This window comes from Pituophis catenifer, unplaced genomic scaffold (genome assembly GCF_029215685.1).
Source record: "Pituophis catenifer annectens isolate HBS135680 unplaced genomic scaffold, rPitCat1.0.hap2 SCAF_1, whole genome shotgun sequence".
Classification (NCBI taxonomy): domain Eukaryota; kingdom Metazoa; phylum Chordata; class Lepidosauria; order Squamata; family Colubridae; genus Pituophis; species Pituophis catenifer.
In genome coordinates, this window is record NW_027256881.1 from 184,335,546 (window position 1) to 184,354,184 (window position 18,639).

Consider the following 18,639-nt stretch of genomic DNA (forward strand, 5'->3'; position numbering starts at 1 on the left):
CCACCTCTCTCTTTTCTTTCCTTCTTACTTTCTCTTCTCCCCCCTCTTCTTCTCCTCCCTACTTCCTCTTCCTTTCTCCTTCTCCTCCTCTCTTCCTCCCTCTCTTACCCTCACTCCTACTCTAATTTCCCTTCCCTTCCTTCATCCCTCTCTATTGCTGTATCCTTTTATGCATATGGACTACTCAGAAGGCTGAAAAAGTTATTTTTGACTGGTCCTCGCACTTTTGACCAGTCCTTGAACTTATGACTGTCCTCACATTTTATGTTTTTGCCCTATCTTGTCACCATGGTGAAGAGAAGCAGTTGTGAAATGAGTGACAAGATTGTTAAGAATGCTACAATGGGCATAAATGATGACCAGTCATAAGTGCGAAGACTGGTCAAAAGTGCGAAGACCTGTCAGAAATCACTTTTTTCAGCCCTCTGGTTAGTCCTTTTGTGCATATGGATTACTCAGAGGGCTGAAAAAGTTATTTTTGACTGGTCCTCGCACTTTTGACCAGTCCTCAAATTTACGACTGTCCTCACATTTTATGTTTTTTGCCCTATCTTATCACCATGTTGTAGAGAAGCAGTTGTGAAATGAGTGACATGGTTGTTAAGAATGCTGCACAGGCATAAATGTGAGGATGGTCATAAGTGTGAGGACCAGTCAAAAGTGCGAGGACCTGTCAGAAATGACTTTTTTCTATACACATAGCCATGGCCACCCAGTCACATGACCAGCTAGACACGCCCACCCAATCACATGACCTCCAAGCCACGCCCACAAAATGGTGGGTGTCCCACTTTACCAATGTTAAAATCTGGTCACCTTAGGCTAATTGTGTATTCCTGCACATGGAGACTCTGCTCACTGTGCAAGGGTCACTCATGCCCTCTTGATCTTCCATCTAGATTAATGCAATGTGTTCTACATGGGGCTGCTCCAACTACATTGAATGCTAGATGCAATGTAAGGTTCTGGTTATCATTTTAAAGCCCTTCGTGATCTGACATTGGGTTATTTATGGGATTTTTTTTTTTTTATTTGATTTATATGCCGCCCTTCTCCGGAGACTCAGGGCGGCTTACAGTGCGTTAAGCAATAGCCTTCATACTTTTGTATATTTATACAAAGTCAGCTTATTGCCCCCACAACTGGGTCCTCATTTAACCTACCTTAGAAAGGATGGAAGGCTGAGTCAACCTTGAGCCTTGGAGAGATTCGAACCAGCAGTAAATTGCAGGCAGCTGTGTTAATAACAGGGTGCTTTAAACCACTGTAGTACCAAGGCTCTTTTGATTGTCTTCTCTCAAGTGTTTGTACCAATCCAATCTCATCTGGCAGGATGGGCACGTTCTGGGTCACATCAGCAAGTGAATGTTGGCTGGCAAAGACCAGCAGGTATACCTTCTATACTGTAGCCTTCTGTAACAGTCTCCCTCCAGAAATTAAAATGGCCCTAACCTTACAGGCCTTTTGGTAGACCTTGAATACCTCTTTATGGGCCTGGGCCTCGGGTCCCAAGTGTTGGAAGGACCCTGTTTCCTGATAGCACTAATGTCTATGGATTATAACAATTATTGATTGCTATATGGATTTATTTTTTCTTTTTGTCTTGTGATCATAATTTATTTTAATTGATTTTATGATTACTCACTACCCAGAATCAGTTGTTTCAGATAGGCAACCATGCACATTGAATAAATAAATAATAAATGTTAGCTTGGTTAGATGATCTTCAATGGAGTCTTGTCTTCCTCCTTTTCCTGAATAATTTTTTTGTATTGATTAATTCTTATCTTTCATAGAGATTCTTCTCTAGGTAAGCTTGTTTTTAACAGAGATTTAATAGCGATTCTTCTCTAGGTAAGCTGTGTTTCTGAGACTTCTGCCAAGTCTGGCAAACAATCAAATGTCACATGTTCTTAATTTATCTCCAAGTCCTGATTGGAGGAATCTGCCAAGGATAGTGATGTTACAACAAAGACATACTTTTAAATATGAAAAGTAAAACAGTAATACAGCAAATGCAATAAAATGGCAACAAATTAATTAAATACTTGCATTTTGATTCTTATTCCTTTAAAATACTTAGGAGAGAAGATGAGGAACTGATATAACTCTTCCGGGCCAGCAGTTCCATGAATAAATGTCTCTTGATCTTTCCACAATAATCTCAGTTATATACCTGAATGCAATCTTCTCTACCTAGTCTCCAAGAGATGTTTAAAATTTGCAGAAGTATAAAAAATAAATCTTGCAAGGGGAAAAGATTGCTATGAGGACAATCAAATTTGGCATTGTAATCATGGCCTGACTCACTCTCCAGTCTCCTATATGGTAAAGCACAGGGATGCATCAGGCAAGAATAAATTCTACTAGTTCAATCCAAAAATCTAGAGTGATCTTCTTGAAAATTGCCCCATCCTACTGGGTACATGAGGCATAGACAAGACAACAGCCTTTTCCCATTATATTCTGCATGCTTTCCTGAGGCTACATTTATCTCCATTTTAGCTTGCTTTTCACAAGTTACTCAATAACATTTTGCTCAGACTGATTATAGACTACCATTATAGCAAGGTATACTAATGATGGTGGTTTTATTATTTTTATCATTGATTCTATTGTTCCTTTTTTGTATACTTCCCAGAATCTCAATTGATTGGGATAGTTGACAAATATTGTAAATAGATAAGTAAACCAATCTATTATGTATAGCTAGAGACAAGATAAATGCAGCAACAACATAAAAAAAAACCTGTCAAGCACTCATTATATTGAATAGTTGAATTTTCTAATTGCTTCTCTCTTGTCTTAGCTGAAGGAAGTAAGGTATGCCACATTTTAGGCCGGGACCTATACAGATGTTGTTGTTCCAAATGTACTGGTTTTGTATATGTTACACCCTCTTCAATATTCCACTGAGTTCTGTTCAGGGATCCCAATAGATTAATTCAGTGAAGACACTGTATCAGTCAATATAATATACAATAAATGCTGAGAATAAATGGGATTTGTTTAGAGCAGAGACTGCTGAAGAGCAATTTAAAAAAATATTGATACAGAAGAAAGGAAATGGTATAGAAAATATTTGTTAAGCACGGCTGATAGATAAGAGTAATATGTTAGAAAGCAAGGATGTACTGCAGCAGTTTGTGCAACTTCTTCTATAACATGTAAAGTAATACATGCTATTATTTAGCATGGGGTATTTCTTGTTCCTATCCTAAAGTCTATTGTGGAAGAAAAATACCTGCAAAGTGACTGATGCACATGTACAGCGAGCTGTTTGAGCATACTCAATCCCCAGAATCCATACAATAATAAGTATAAGGAATGTCAACAAATGATCACCACACACACAATTATTTGTTTGGCAGATAACCATGCTGCACAATGGATTACAGATTAACAGAGTTGGAAGGGACCTTGTAAATCATCTAGTGCAACCCGCCACCCAAGCAGGAGACCCTACACCATTCCTGACAGATGGCAGTCCATTCTCTTCTTGATGAAGCTCCCACAACTTCTGAAGGCAAACTGGTCCATTGGTTGATTGCTCTCACTGCTCTCAGAAAATTTCTCCTTATTTCCAGGTTGAATCTCTCCTTGTTCAGTTTCCATCCTTTATTCCTTGTTGTCTGACCTTCGGGTGCCTTGGAAAATAGCTTGACCCCCTCATCTCTGTGGCAGCCCCTCAAATATTGGAACACTGCTATCATGACTCCCCTGGTCCTTCACTAGACTAACCATGCCCAGTTCCTGCAACCATTCACCATATGTTTTAGCCTCCAGTCCCCTAATCATCTTGGTTGCTCTTCTCTGCACTCTTTCTGAACATCTTTCATGGATATCATGGAGGGACTGGCATGCTGTGTTTGACTACAGCAACATCATGGAATTGACTGAAGCTAAATTAGTATGTCATCTTCTGCTTCTTTCCAATATAATTTGTTCTTCCTCATTTCCATTTTTTTTCCATTGAAAAGATTCACACAAAAATATCTGTACCCTAAAACATTCATATATTATTGTATGTACTTTACAAATGCACATGTACAGATACAGAGTTTGGAGGGCTGATCTTATAACATAGATTTTGATTATAATTAAAATACACTTGATGATTGTATATTGTTTTCCACCAATATGCTGGACCTATTTTGTCTCTCTCTTTGTATAGTATATGAATTTCAATATACAGCCCTTTCGCTTGTAAACTACATTGGAACATTTGAAAAAGTGCTGTGCTGAACAATAATTGTCCTTGAAGGTACACTTTGCTTTTGGAGATAAGCTTGTATTAAACAGTGAAACAGAGGCATCTGTCACACATCCCAAAGTTGGGGAAAAAAAATAGCATCTTCTATCTTGTTTTGCCATGCATTAGTCCTACAAATGGAAGGGCTGTGTTTCCCAACATTGTCCAGGAAGTATGACCTACTACATTCTCATTTGAAAAGTTTTGATTAACTGTTAAGAAAAAAAAAATCATACATGGTATGGACATACACAAGATTGGTTAATTCTCTCGTTAAACTCAGAACAGTGGAAGTGTGTAAGGAATCAGTTTTCTAAGCTGCTAGCTAAAGGCAGTCCTTGCCATGTCCCGCTAAGCCTGTAATTCTTCTCTATTACTGTTAGGTTTGAAAGCAACTTTCAATTATTTTTGCCCGCCTTGATATGTATCCTATCAGAGGGAGAGAAAAGGAGTTATGTATTAAATGAAAACGTTGATGATCACATTGGTGTACATTTTGGGTTTCCAATATCTCCAATGTGCGAATTTATGTTTTGCCTGGTCTGGTGTTGAGTTTCATTGATTAGGAAGGTAAAGAAGCAGAACTTCTTTGTCATTCTGCAGCGAGCTGTCTGGACGATCACAGAATGTACCATAAATCAAATCAACTTGCGGCGATTGCGTGCCATAAAGTCAATAGCAGCACATGAAAGAATATACAATGAAACAGGTAGGGTAAGGGTTTTTTTTTTTTTTTTTTTTTTTTTAAGAAAAATGCTCTGTCTTTCTTCTTTGTAAACACACGGCTTACATTCTCAAATTATGAGGGTTTAATTCTCAATATTTCCCTAGAAGACAAAACCTTTGCATTCCAGGTACTTCTCAATAAAGTTTTCTAATATGATGCAAAGTAATTATTACATCACCCATAGTTTTTGCTCTTTGACTATCGATGACCGATAATATTGAATAGGAAAGAGTTGCACTAAATATTACATTAGGCAAGTTCTCCAATTCACCAACTAATATTGGGGAGATCTTTTTTTGCCAAAATTCAGAAGGAAAGGATTGAATTTCCCCTAAAGTTGAAAAGGTGCTTAACAAATATATTGGGATTCCCTCCCCGAACATTTTATGTTCAGGCCAGGAGTGAGTTTTTTAATATTGTGGCCTGTAGGATGATTAATTTTCTTTAAATTTTCTGTAATATGACATGTTGATTATGTTGGGTAATTTGTTTTATTAATATCTTTTCCATCTACAGGCATAGTGTCCTTTGATCTCTCCAGTGTTTTGTAATAGACTGTGATTAATCATTTGGATGAATCTGTTTAGGATTAAGGAATATGCTTCTTTGTCAGTAGACTAAATCAGATTAATTCTAATCCTTGTATTGAAAGTATTACTTAAAAAGGCATCTCACAGTATTTGCTGGAATTTTATTCAGCTTCTGCTTTATTCACAAATAAACAATGATCATATTGCCTGTAAGAAAATTAGAGATAAAAATCTCTTGTGATTTTTTAAAAAAATGTACTTATTTTTTATTATGCTAAAAAATCTTTCTAAATAGATTTTGTACTCATTCGTGGAAAATTAAATTGTGCCTTCTTTACCATTTTGGGGATCTAAATTTAGAACTTAATTTGGGCAGTAGAAAATGGAGAACTAAAAGTTTCTTTTCAGAGTCTCATCTATATCCTTTATTAAAATTTTCCCTGATTCTCATGGCAAAGGCGGGAGGTGGGAGGTGGGAACAGATTGAATAACTTTGTGACAAAGTTTTATGATCATGGTGCTAGTCCTTTGGTCCTAGTGGCAAACCAATTAGCTCCCAACTTATCTCCCTTCTAGAGACTGTTCGAAACAGGGCTCTTCCAGGGGAAATTTGAACATTGTTTGCATCTCAGTTTGTTTATAGCTTAGTGCTGTTATTTTAATTTTATTCTATGTGGACCTTTTTTTTTATTTATTGTTCATTATTAATTGTTTCTTGTAAATTTTATCTTGTCAAACATCAAGAGTCCTTATGGCTTCGGCAGCTATAAATACAATGGATAAATAAGTAAATAAATCATGAAAAACAGAATGATTGATGGCTAGAATCCCATATTCTATTTGGAAGTAGGGCCACCTACTATAAATGAACTCACCCTCAAGGCAGACAGGGGGCAAACAGCATCCAAAAATGCTAGATGGGATGGTGAGAACAGTTTGTCTTTACTAAATAGTTTTGCTATAAATGGTCACAACACCCTAGCACCAAGTTTCTGAGAGGGTTCATAACAGGCTTATAAAATTCCAGATGTGACCAGCATCCCTCAACTTTAGCAAATTTCTCTTAGACTGTTCAGCTAATTGGAATTAGCTTGTATCTGTACTTATGAAGAATAGGATTTCTAAAACCTTTCCTCCTCTTCCTCCTCTTCCTCCTCCTCCTCCACCACCACCACCACCATCACCACCTCCTCTCTCTCTCTCTCTCTCTCTCTCTCTCTCTCTCTCTCTCTCTCTCTCTCTCTCTCTCTCTCTCTCTCACACACACACACACACACACACACACACACACTCTCCCTCTCCCTCTCTCAAATAAATATTGGTCTGTGCCTAGTTTGGGAAGAGATATATTGGAACATAAGGATAGTTAACTAAAGTCTCTTTACATTATGAAAAATGCAGGAGATCACATTTTTATCAGAATAACAGAGTCTTCTAGTCTAATTTCCTGTTCAAGCAAGAGACCCATTCCAAATGGCAGTCCAATATCTTCTTAAAAACCTCAAGTGATGCAACAACCTCTGAAGGCAAAGGTTCTGAAGATTTGATTCTCAATTACCTGTTCACACGAAATTTTCTTCTTTTCCCAGATTCTAATTAATTGGGAAGTTTTCTTTCCACAACACATCTCTAAAGTCTAGACTTTTCTTTTCCCTCTCATAATTCTCAGAGCTGAATTCCTCCAGTCATCAGCATTTCCTAGACACAAACCTCTTGAGCAAAAATGTGAGCTAATTACAAGTGCCTCTCTTCTTCAGATAAAATATTTGACTGAAGAATAATGAATTGCAAATGCTCCAGGTAACAGCAAACAGAATTATTAAAACAAAAAAAACCACACTAACACCTGCCTATTTAGCATTGCAAAATAAGGTATAATGCACATCAGATGCTATTTTGATGTTTCTATTTACTTGAAAGTTCATTTGACATTTCATATACATCAACTTATGTTTTAGCTCCACTACAATTTATTAAGTCTGCTAGCAGAAACTTTCCCAAACAAGCAGAATAACTGTTAGGTCTATACTCACTCCTGAGTAGGTCTGTTATTGTCTAAATCTATAGCGTCTCTGAAAGTATATTCACAAGCTCAAATCAGTTAAACTGGTTATGTCTTCACACTGGGATCTTTTGCAGTGAACCAGCCAACCACCAGCCAAGGAAGGAAGGCAGTGCAGACTAATGGGTGATCTTGACTGACAACAAACTTCTCTCTTACTTTACAACAGGCAGATAGATAAGCAGGCAGTACAGGAAAAAGGATGCCTTAACTAGGGCTCTTCTGGCTCTGTGAAAATTCCATCCCCCATTTAATTGTGGGAATTAATAAAATAATAATGTGCTAATCTAGGTAGATTAGTGTGTTGAAATCTATCCTCTAATTCCCCCAAAGTCTTTTTCTCTGCAAAAGAAGCTTCCTTGTTTATTTTTACTTCATTCCCAGAGTGCTTTAAAATTTCTTTACATTTTTTTTCCAGCCTTGGCACTTTTGAGCTTGCTTTTCACTGACAGATGGCAGAAATTGCTCTTGTGATTGTTGATTTTTGTTTTGCCTCTCTATCACTGCTGTCTGCCTAGTTGTCTATGCTTTCTAATCCAAAAAAAGTCAGAAAGAGGGTTCTTGCATAATACTGCCTCTTGGGATTTAATTAGGAGACTTTCAGCTTGATTCAAATCTCTGAATCAAATTGATTTTCCAAATCTGATCAACCCAATTCAATGGTTCAGCCTATCTGAAGCATCAGATCAACTCGATTTTCCAAATCAAATGGGATTAGAGCCAATTTTTATACCCCTGAATTTAACTGAAGCATAGAAAGCTGGTTAGTCTGCAGACCACTAGAGAGATGATTATAAAATGAAAGATAAGATACTCTGAGTCACCTTGCAATGAAGAAGTGCAAGAAAGTGCACTTGACCTATGAACATTTTACAAAAAATATTACCAAAGGAAATAAAAATATGGGAAAAATAAGAATATTGGAAAATAATTGCTTTGGCATGGAACCAGTTAAAATGGACTTTAAAAAGCAATCAAACAAAGGAGATAGTAGCTTTTTAAAAAGTTTTTAAAAAATCATTTCTGTGTAGTATTTTTCTTATTTGAATATTTGCAGTATTGCTTAAGATAGATGTTTGTACTGGAGTTATAGGGAAAATCATAAAATAAAATAAGAAAACAAAATAAAACCATTCATCCCAACTAAAGAAGAGAAAAACAACCCTGATATCTGCACTCGTCCCAATTTGTATTTCACTTCAGAAAATTTTCATTAAACTGGAATATAAGAATAAAAGAAATCCACAGGCTAATAAAATGGGACGCGAATACCCTTACTTTCGACCCTTCGCCTCTATCCTTTTTTGCCAATTAATCTGCCAATTAAAGGGCAGACAGAGGAGATAAATTGCATCAAGTGGCAGAAACAAATTTGGAAACTAGAGGCCTAAAGAGGCCTAGTATTCCATGTTGAGAGGATGTATTCTAAATGTGCATAGACGAGAGCAGAAAGTTCCATTAGATTTACCCTGAAATGTTTGCCAACAGTCATTTTCTGCTGATACCCTTGAAACAGCCGCCGATGCTCATATTTGGTTTTTAAATGGGAAAGTAAGACCACAACAGAGAAAGTCAGCCAATTATAAGAGGAAGCCACAGAGAGCAACCACTCAATAGCTCAAGCTTTAGAAAAGTGTTGACCTTGAAACAGTCAATGTATGCATTTCCATGGGTATTTAACAGAATACCACTCCAATAGATTAATTAACTGTACAAACAATTAACAGGGCTAAAGACTGAGCATCCTCTACATAGCTTGATTTAAAATGCTCTGCTGGTCTCCACATGCAGATTTAGAGCAATTTAGATGCAGATTTTTCAATTAAACTTGCCTTTCAGTTTAATCTCATCTTTCTCATCTCCTCATCTTCTCATATTTCCTCCACCTTGTCCTATTGCTATCTTATGAGTTATCACTTGTTGTTTGTATCTTATGATTATGATTGTACCTTATGATTTATCATCTATGACTTATCACTTTGTTGTGTGTATGTACACTGAGAGCTTAAACACCAGAGAAAAATCCCTTGTGTGTCCAATCACATTTGGCCAATAAAGTATCCTACCCTACCCTATCCTATCCTATTTTGACATTCCCAGTCCCTAACTGCATACGGGTTTTCATGATGAGGGATTTGGAGAACCACAAGACACAATTGGAGCTGTTGGGTATACTAGTGATAAAAAAAGCTCCTTTTAAAGAAATGGTGCTTTTTATTTAGCTACCAAGTAAGATAGTTACTTGGTAGCTGTTCTAGAAAGAAAAATACCAAGTGAAGGTTCATAATTCTAATTGTATTTACCACAAATAGAATGCTTAATGTGCTACATCTTTAATGAGATGGATTAAAATGCGGTTGGAAGGCAAATAGTTCTCAATGATTATGATTCTTACTTAAATTGCTGACACTTATGGCCCTCCTAACTTGAGAAACAAAAGATGGTACTTGTTCCAACACAGACAATCTGCTTCCATCAAGTATCATGTTGGTTAAATGAGGTTTCCTTGGGCATAAATTATTCTTCAGTCTCTATTTATATAAGTTGCGTCGTTTTTATTAATTCAAACATTCTATTAAAGAATTAAATGAAGGTGAAAATAAAAAGGGTAATCTAGTGAAGATGTTTGATGGGTTTGGAGATTTATCAGCTCATTTTAAAATGAACGCCAGAAGAATATCTTTTTCTGTGGGATTAGAATAAATATTTTTTCCCCATGAAGAAAGGCTATAAGGGTAAGATCGCTTTCAAGGGCACAATTTTCAAATCTTTCCAGTTGGGCTTCCAGTCTTAAGCATTACAAGCATATGTCCAATTTCATCAACTTTTTATGTGCAGTACTGAGAATAAAAAAGTGGAAAAATAAGAACTGAAAATATATGTAGCTTACATTCCACCCAGAAAGCAAAAGAAAAATACATACATGCATACATACATACATGCATACATACATACATGAGTGGAAATATGGACAGTCACCCAAAAAGACTTAATATGATTGTCCATGAATTACAGATATGGTATCTCAATTGGGAAAGTTCAGAATGAGCTGAGAATGGGAAGGGATGGGATAACTACAGTGGTGGGATTCTGGGCGTTCTAGGGGGTTCAGCCGAACCCTTTGTTAAATTGCTGGCTCTCCCCGCCCCCCTTGCCCCGCCCCTCTGCACTACTATTTATTGCCAATAAATGGGGTGGGCGAGCCAGCAATTTAACAAACGGTTCGGTGTTTTTTTGTTATTTATTGGCCCTGCAGCACACCAAACTGTTTGTTAAATTGCTGGCTTGCCCGCCCCTCACCCTGCCCTGCCTCCCATCCGCACGGCATCAGCCTACCCTAACCCACGGCTGGGCAATTGTGGCTCTTTTACAACGTTTGGACTTCAACTCCCGCCTAGCCCATTCTGGGGAATTGTGGAGAATTCTGGGAGTTGAAGTCCACAAGTCTTAAAGCTGCCAAGGTGGGAGACATCAAGCATGAAGCTGGCCAAGTATCCTCCTTGAAAGACAACAGTTGAACATCAGGAGAGCTGTAAGAGGGCAGGGCTACATTTGGAAATTTTCGCATTTTTGCAGGTGGTGCATTACGATCTGGTGTCTGCAATGGAGAGCAAAATCCGGCATATTTGTGGGACAAGGCAGCCCTCATCTCCTGTCGTTGGGACTCGGAGTGGTAAACAGCGTCTGGTTCGGGGAGCAGCCAGATATTGCTCTTCATTGCTCTCTCGGCCCCCTGCAAGCTCTCGTTTCTCGAGGAGCGCTCCCTGAAGTGGCACGGGAAACTTTGGTTGGGCTTCTCGAGAGATGAGAGCTTGCAGGGGGCCGAGAGAGTAATGGAGAGCAAAATCCGGCTGCTCCCCGAACCAGACGCTGTTTACCGCTCCGAATCGGCAGGAAACGCGCTGCAAATATACCGAGCTGGTTTTTTTTGCTCTCCGTTGCAGACACCAGATCGGCCCCCCTGCAAGAGAATGAGAGAGAGAGAGTGGGGGAGAGAGAGAGAAAGAGAAAGAGAGGGGGGGAGAAAGAGAATGAGAGAAAGGAGGAGAGAAAGAGAAAGGGGGAGAGAGAAAGAATGGGGGAGACAGAGAGGGGGGGAGAGAAAGAGAATGAGAGAGAGAGTGGGGGGGGAGAGAGGAAGAGAAAGGGGGAGAGAGAATGAGAGAGAGAGTGGGGAGAGAGGGAGAGAAAGGGGGGAGAGAAAGAGAATGAGAGGGAAAGAGGGAGAGAGAGGGGGGAGAGAGAGAGAAAGAGGGGGGAGAGAGAAAGAGAATGAGAGGGAAAGAGTGGGAGAGAAAGGGGGAGAGAGAGAGAGAGAAAGGGGGAGAGAGAGAAAGGGGGGGAGAGAGAAAGAGGGGGGAGAGAAAGAGAGAATGAGGGGAGAGAGAGAGAGAGAAAGAGGGGGGGAGAGTTCCTGAAGGACCCTATCCCATCACTGGGAGTCCAGGTGCTTCAGCAAGCGATGCGCTGGATTCGTATTAGTGGTCCACGAAATTTAAAATTATGAACTTGGTGGTCCCTGAGGTCCAAAACGTTGGGGACCCCTGCTCTGGAGGATTTAAGTAGCTTAATTGTGCTTGCTTGCCAATACCAGAAATACAGAGTTGGAAGGGACCTTTGGAGGTCTTCTACTCCAGAGATCTCCAACCTTGGCAATTTTCTCTGCCTGGGCCTGATGCTTCCTGAGAGGCAGGGGGTCTCTCCGAATGGGACCCCCTCCCCAAAAGGCTGGCCCCAAAGCCCTAGCTCAGAGGTGTTCAAACTTGGCAGCTTTAAGACTTGTGGACTTCAACTCCCAGAATTCTCTAGCCAGCATAGCTGGACTAGAAGATAAATGATGACCGGTCAAAAGTGCGAGGACCTGTCAGAAATCACTTTTTTCAGCCCTCTGAGTAGTCCCTATGTGCATACGGACTGCTCAGAGGGCTGAAAAAGTTATTTGTGACTGGTCCTCGCACTTTTGACCAGTCCTTGAACTTACGACTGTCCTCACATTTTACGTTTTGCACCCTATCTTGTCACCGTGGTGAAGAGAAGTAGTGGTGAAATGATTGACACGGTTGTTAAGAATGCCGCAATGAGTATAAATGTGAGGATGGTCATAAGTGCGAGGACCGGTCAAAAGTGCGAGGATCAGTCAGAAATGACTTTTTTCAGCCCTCTGAGTAGTCCCTATGCACATAGGCATGCCCACCCGTCACATGATCAGCTAGCCACGCCTACCCAGTCACATGACCAGCTAGCCACACCCACCCAGTCACATGACCACCAAGCCACACCCCCCAACTAAGCCACGCCCACAGAACCGGCTGTTAAAAAAAATTAATCCCACCACTGGATAACTAACATACAAGATAGAAATAATGGTCAAAGTAATCTTGTTAGATTAGATAAAGAGGCTGAGAAAAACAGATAAATGCAAAGTTATACCTTTAGAAAAAAGAGAGATCAGATGCATAGAGGAGGAATACTGACCAAGTAACAATGTTGGTGAAAAACAATATTGTACTTTTAGAAACAATATGATCCAGTAATGTCATGTGACTGCAAAAATAGCAAATACAATTGCAGTTTTTAAATCAGAGGAAATGATTGCTTTTATTCTGGTCAGAGGATTTCAGGCAAAGTGGAACACATTCAGAGTTGACAATGAGGGAGTAGAAATTAAGTCCTGAGGAGAGATATTGAGGTAATGGGAAGGTTTATCCAAAACCAGAATACTGTAAGAGGAATATAATATGCTGTTTCCAAAGATCTGTGAGAATGTCACACAAAACAAAATAGAAGAGCTATTTTCTATTAACCCAGTTTTTAGGAGACAGGATAATAGATTTGGAAAATCATATTCCAGTTGAATATTTAAAAAACTTCCTAATAGTAAGGGCAGTTTGACAATGGAGTCAACTATTCCTAGAGGAGGTGATCTTGTCTTCAAATTTGTGTTCCGGGATAAGCTAGAAAGCCATCTCTCAGATTTGCTTTCATTTGGATTATACGGACTGAATTAAGCAATCAGTTCAAATTCTAAGATTCTAAAACAAAACCTCCTTAAAAGTATAGTACCCCCATCATTTTAATCAAAGCTGATCGAAAGCTACAATATGAGAAGTAGAACATGTGTACATTTGTGTGGTTCTCTGAGAGAAAGAGAGAAAGAGATGGAAGCATTAAAAAACAACAACGAAGCAGTCGTAACATGGCACATTTGACAGAAAATCAGGTTGCCAAATTCAGTCTTTTCAGCAAGCTGTAGTATTTCCCTTGGTCCTGTGATGAAACTTTGATAGCAAAACATGATTCTGTGCTATAATAACTTTGTCACAGCAGAGCAATGCCTGCTCAAGAGGACTAGGTATTCTGAAGGCAGAAAGGTGTATGACCTTTCAAATTATCACAGTAAGCCAAGCCAAAGGGGATGGAATAGGTAATTATGTGAAAGTCTATGACCCCTGAATGGTAATGTGTGTGTACAAAATGACCTACAGTGCTTTCAAAATACCTTTCATTTCTAAAGGTCAAGAAAGGAATAAATTTGTGTCCCTGTTTAACTTTAGCAGGAAAAAAAGCTAAGAGGGAGGGAGGGAGGGAGGGAGGGAGGGAGGGAGGGAGGGAGGGAAGGAAGGAAGGAAGGAAGGAAGGAAGGAAGGAAGGAAGGAAGGAAGGAAGGAAGGAAGGAAGGATAGATCTCCTAAATTATGACTATGATTTGGGCTCTTGGCAATGAGGTTGCATTTACAACCAATTTCAGCATCCTGCAGTCACGTGATTACAATTTGCAACTTTCCCAGCCAGCCCCTGACAAGCAAAGTCAATGGAGGAGGAATACATAAGTTAAACACTTTGGAAAACGCAACCACAGGCACTTTTTAATAGAACTCTTAAAACACATGATTAAATTAATGCAAATTAGTAGGAATGAAAACATCCCATTCCAACATTCATATTTTCAGACATTTTTTTTTAATTTTCTGAAAGAAATTATTAGTTTTGAGTCTTCTGAGATGAACGCTAACTAGATCAGTGGGGAAAAATGATAGTACACATACAATTGAAATGAAATGTGATATTTAGCCATTAGTTCTGTTCTATAATCTGTAGGACCCATTTTCACACATACCACCGCTGCCACACTGAGCTCCTGGAGATTAAAACTATGACCAAATATTCCCTATGTACTGTATAACTTGCAGTTTTACATGCAAGTACTGAAACTGATCCCCAAAGAAAGACACAAGTACTAATACATTTCTTACCCTAACCTCTTACCAAAGACAAAATAAATGCTCAATGATAAGCATTAAAATATGGAAAATTAAATCCACTTTTCCCAAGTGATAGTTTTAATTTATTCACTGAAAATCTTGAGCAATTACTATGCCAAGGAGAATGACTTAACAAGTTATAATGTAATGTATTCTTTAAAGCTCTTTTCTCCTTGGCTCTTATCAAGTCTCTCTCTCTCTCTCTCTCTCTCTCTCTCTCTCTCTCTCTCTCTCTCTCTCCCTCCCTCCCTCCCTCCCTCTCTCTCTCTCTCTCTCTCTCTCTCTCCACACAAACACACACACTTCCCAATCCAGGTAAGATAGGAAAGCAAGAAGTTGAACCTAATTCAGGATTCTGAGTTGGTTCAGAAAGACACGATGATGGACAATTTCAAAGGCTGCTAAAATATCAAAATAGCCAAGGGTGGATACATTACCTCTAACCCCCCCCCCCCCAATCAGTTTCCACAAACACACAATCAATGTTATATCAAAACTCTGTCCAGGACTAAAATCTATATTTAAGGGTTCTAGATAAACCATTTCCTTCAAAGCCCTGTAAAGCTGCAGACAGACTTCATTCTCTACAACATTTCCCATGAAAGGAACTTTGAAGACAGGCTGGAAGTCATCCAATGCTATTGGGTCCAACAATGTTTTCTTGAGATGAGAAAGGATAACGGTTACCTGCAGGGAAGGTAGAGCAATCCTTCCTTCCTCAAAAGATGATTTCACCATCCCATGGTTCCAAACACGTATTGTGCTCCAGGAGACTTTAATCAAAGGACATGGTTTAGTAACAACCTCCCACTTACTCCTGATGTAGAGGCCCAAATTTATCCCAGATAATCAAGTCAGTACATATGTGATTTGGGGATGTAATGTCAACAGAAAAATAATCATGTTTTGCTGTTCTTATTACTATAATGCAACACTGGATTAATCATGAACAAAATAAGAATGTGCTAAGGACACTAAGGGAACAAGGTCACTATAGGGTTGTTTACTCATAATTATTATGCCCTTAATTCTTTCACTACCACACCTCACTAAAATCAATTTTTGCAATTGTGTTAATTAGCTATGTTCATCTGTAATCTGCATTGCTCCTTTGTTTGTTTTTAAAGTTTTCTTTTTTGCATGAGAGAGACTAATGTTTAAAAGTTTGGTTTAAAGCTGCGGTGGCACAGTGGTTAGAATGCAGTACTGCAGGCTACTTCTGCTGATTGCTGGCTGCCTGCAGTTCGAATCTCACCAAGCTCAAGGTTGACTCAGCCTTCCATCCGTCCAAGGTCAGTAAAATGAGGACCCAGATTGTTGGGGCCAATATGCTGACTCTGTAAATCGCTGTAAACTGCTTAGAGAGGGCTATAAAGCACTGTGAAGTGGAATATAAGTCTAAGTGCTATTGCTGAAGGTGTCATCAGGTACCACATTTGTTTCCATCTCCTAGTTTCACTTCCTTTCGGGATACCATTTTTGGGTTGTATTTAGGACTTCAGTTGGCTTTAATTTTGCCCTGTTGCAATGTAGGCTCTTACATGTTTTTGGTTGGACTTGTATTTCTTTTTTCTCCAGTGGTGTTCTAGGAATCTCTTTTGCTGCTTCATGTCCCACGGGATCCATAAATGGGGAGAGGGCGCATAGGTAGGTTCCAGCTAAAACTGTTGTCATGCTCTCCAGTGGCATTGATTGAAACCTTGTCAACTATGCATCAGAGTCTCCACTAACTGGCAAACATCCCTTTAACAATTATTAATTAGACCAAACATAAAAAAGAAATAGAAAAGGAAAGGAAAAAAAGCAGAACAACAATTATGTAGTATTATGCATAAAAACAAGGGACAGTGGCTAAGACGCTGAGCTTGTCGATCAGAAGGTCAGCAGTTCAAATCCCTAGCACTGCGTAACAGAGTGAGCTCCCATTACTTGTCCCACCTTCTGCCAACCTAGCAGTTCGAAAGTATGTAAAAAAATGCAAGTAGAAAAATAGGAACCACTTTGGTGGGAAGGTAACAGCGCTCTGTGTATATTCGGTGCTTAGTCATGCTGGCCACATGACCATGGAGACGTCTTCGGACAGCGTTGGCTCTTCAGCTTAGAAATGGAGATGAGCACCGCCATCTAGAGCTGGAAACAACTAGCATGTATGTGAGGGGGAACCTTTACCTTTACCTTTATGCATAAAAGCAAAACAACTACAGTTTTCTTTTTTATGCATATATGCACGTAAACCATGTTTAGATAAAAGAGTAACATTTTCTTTTTAATTGTCCATCTAATTCAATCATAAAATCAGGAATTCATGACGAACTCAAAAGTAATATCATTTTTAAAAATTTTTACTTATTAGTACTCCATGTAAGCCTAGGAATTTATGTATGTTTAAGTTATTGTACAGATTTTTCCTGCAGAGGTAAAAAGTTGCAAAATCCTGATATAATGGTTCATCAGTGAAGAGATTCTTGATTTAATGGACTATATTTGAATTTGTCTTTACTTATCCCAATAAAAGAGATTCTTACTGTCTTTATGGATATTATCTGTTAAATCCAAACTTACTTCAGGCAGCTAACTTCATTGTTAAGGCGGCTTGCATAACAAATGTTGGGTGCCACAAAAAACCCCAGTTTTTGTTGCTGTAACAGTTGGCCTTTGTCTGCTTTCAGACTTCCAGGAAAGAGTGCTTGACTGTCAAAGAGAATGGCAGCACGGTTAGGTTGCTGCCAAAACCCATTAATTCAGTATGTAATGAGTGTCTATGTATGGTGATTGCAGCATAACATGAGCAAAAGAGTCAAGCTGAGCTCCCTCTTGTCAAAGGTCCCCTTTCAAAATGGCTTAGTTTTCAGCTATTTTCCCTTCTGTGTGACACCTTCCTATGGCAAATTATTCTGCCTTTTCTGTCATCATGCAAGTGTTCATAAGGAGTCAAACATTGGTGGAAAAAAATGATACAAAACTGCTCTATAAAGTAGCTGGACTGGTATTTCCCATCTTGGTTAAGCTTTGTGGAACTGACAAGTCCTATTGGAAAATAACCCCAATGCACCATTCCATAATTAAGGGGATGTTATGCAAGGCTGAAATGGATCACAAAGGAATTCTAATTGTACATTCCTAAAAATTATCCAGACAATACAGAAAGATTAGGAGCATGTCCTGATTACCATGACAACTCAGGAATGTTTCATGCCCTGCTTCACAATTAAGGCATTATGGGGAACTTCTAGGTATACGTGTGTGCATGTTTGTATATTTACTTTCATTAGCTGATTGGCTACAGGCTATCATAATGTCCCTATAATTCTTCATTACCTGGATTCATGTGAAGGAAAATGAACAGATATGTGAATTTACAATTTTGCTGAAGGAGTTACATACTAAGGGTTTGTCCTGAAGCAGAAACTGGCCACCACGATGGAACAGTAGTACTGAGCAGTGGTGGGTTTCAAAATTTTTTACTACCGGTTCTGTGGGTGTGGCTTGGTGGGTGTGGCATGGCTTGGTAGGCGTGGCTTGGTGGGCATGGCAGGGGAAGGATACTGTAAAATCTCCATTCCCACCCCACTCCAGGGGAAGGTTACTGCAAAATCCCCATTTCCTCCCAATCAGCTGGGACTTGGGAGGCAGAGAATAGATGGGGGCAGGGCCAGTCAGAATTTTTACTACCGGTTCTCCGAACTACTCAAAATTTCCACTACTGGTTCTCCAGAACTGGTCAGAACCTGCTAAAACCCACCTCTGGTACTGAGGCAGCTTTGCAATGTCCCCAAAGCTTATTTTCAGCTTGAAAATCCTAGAGC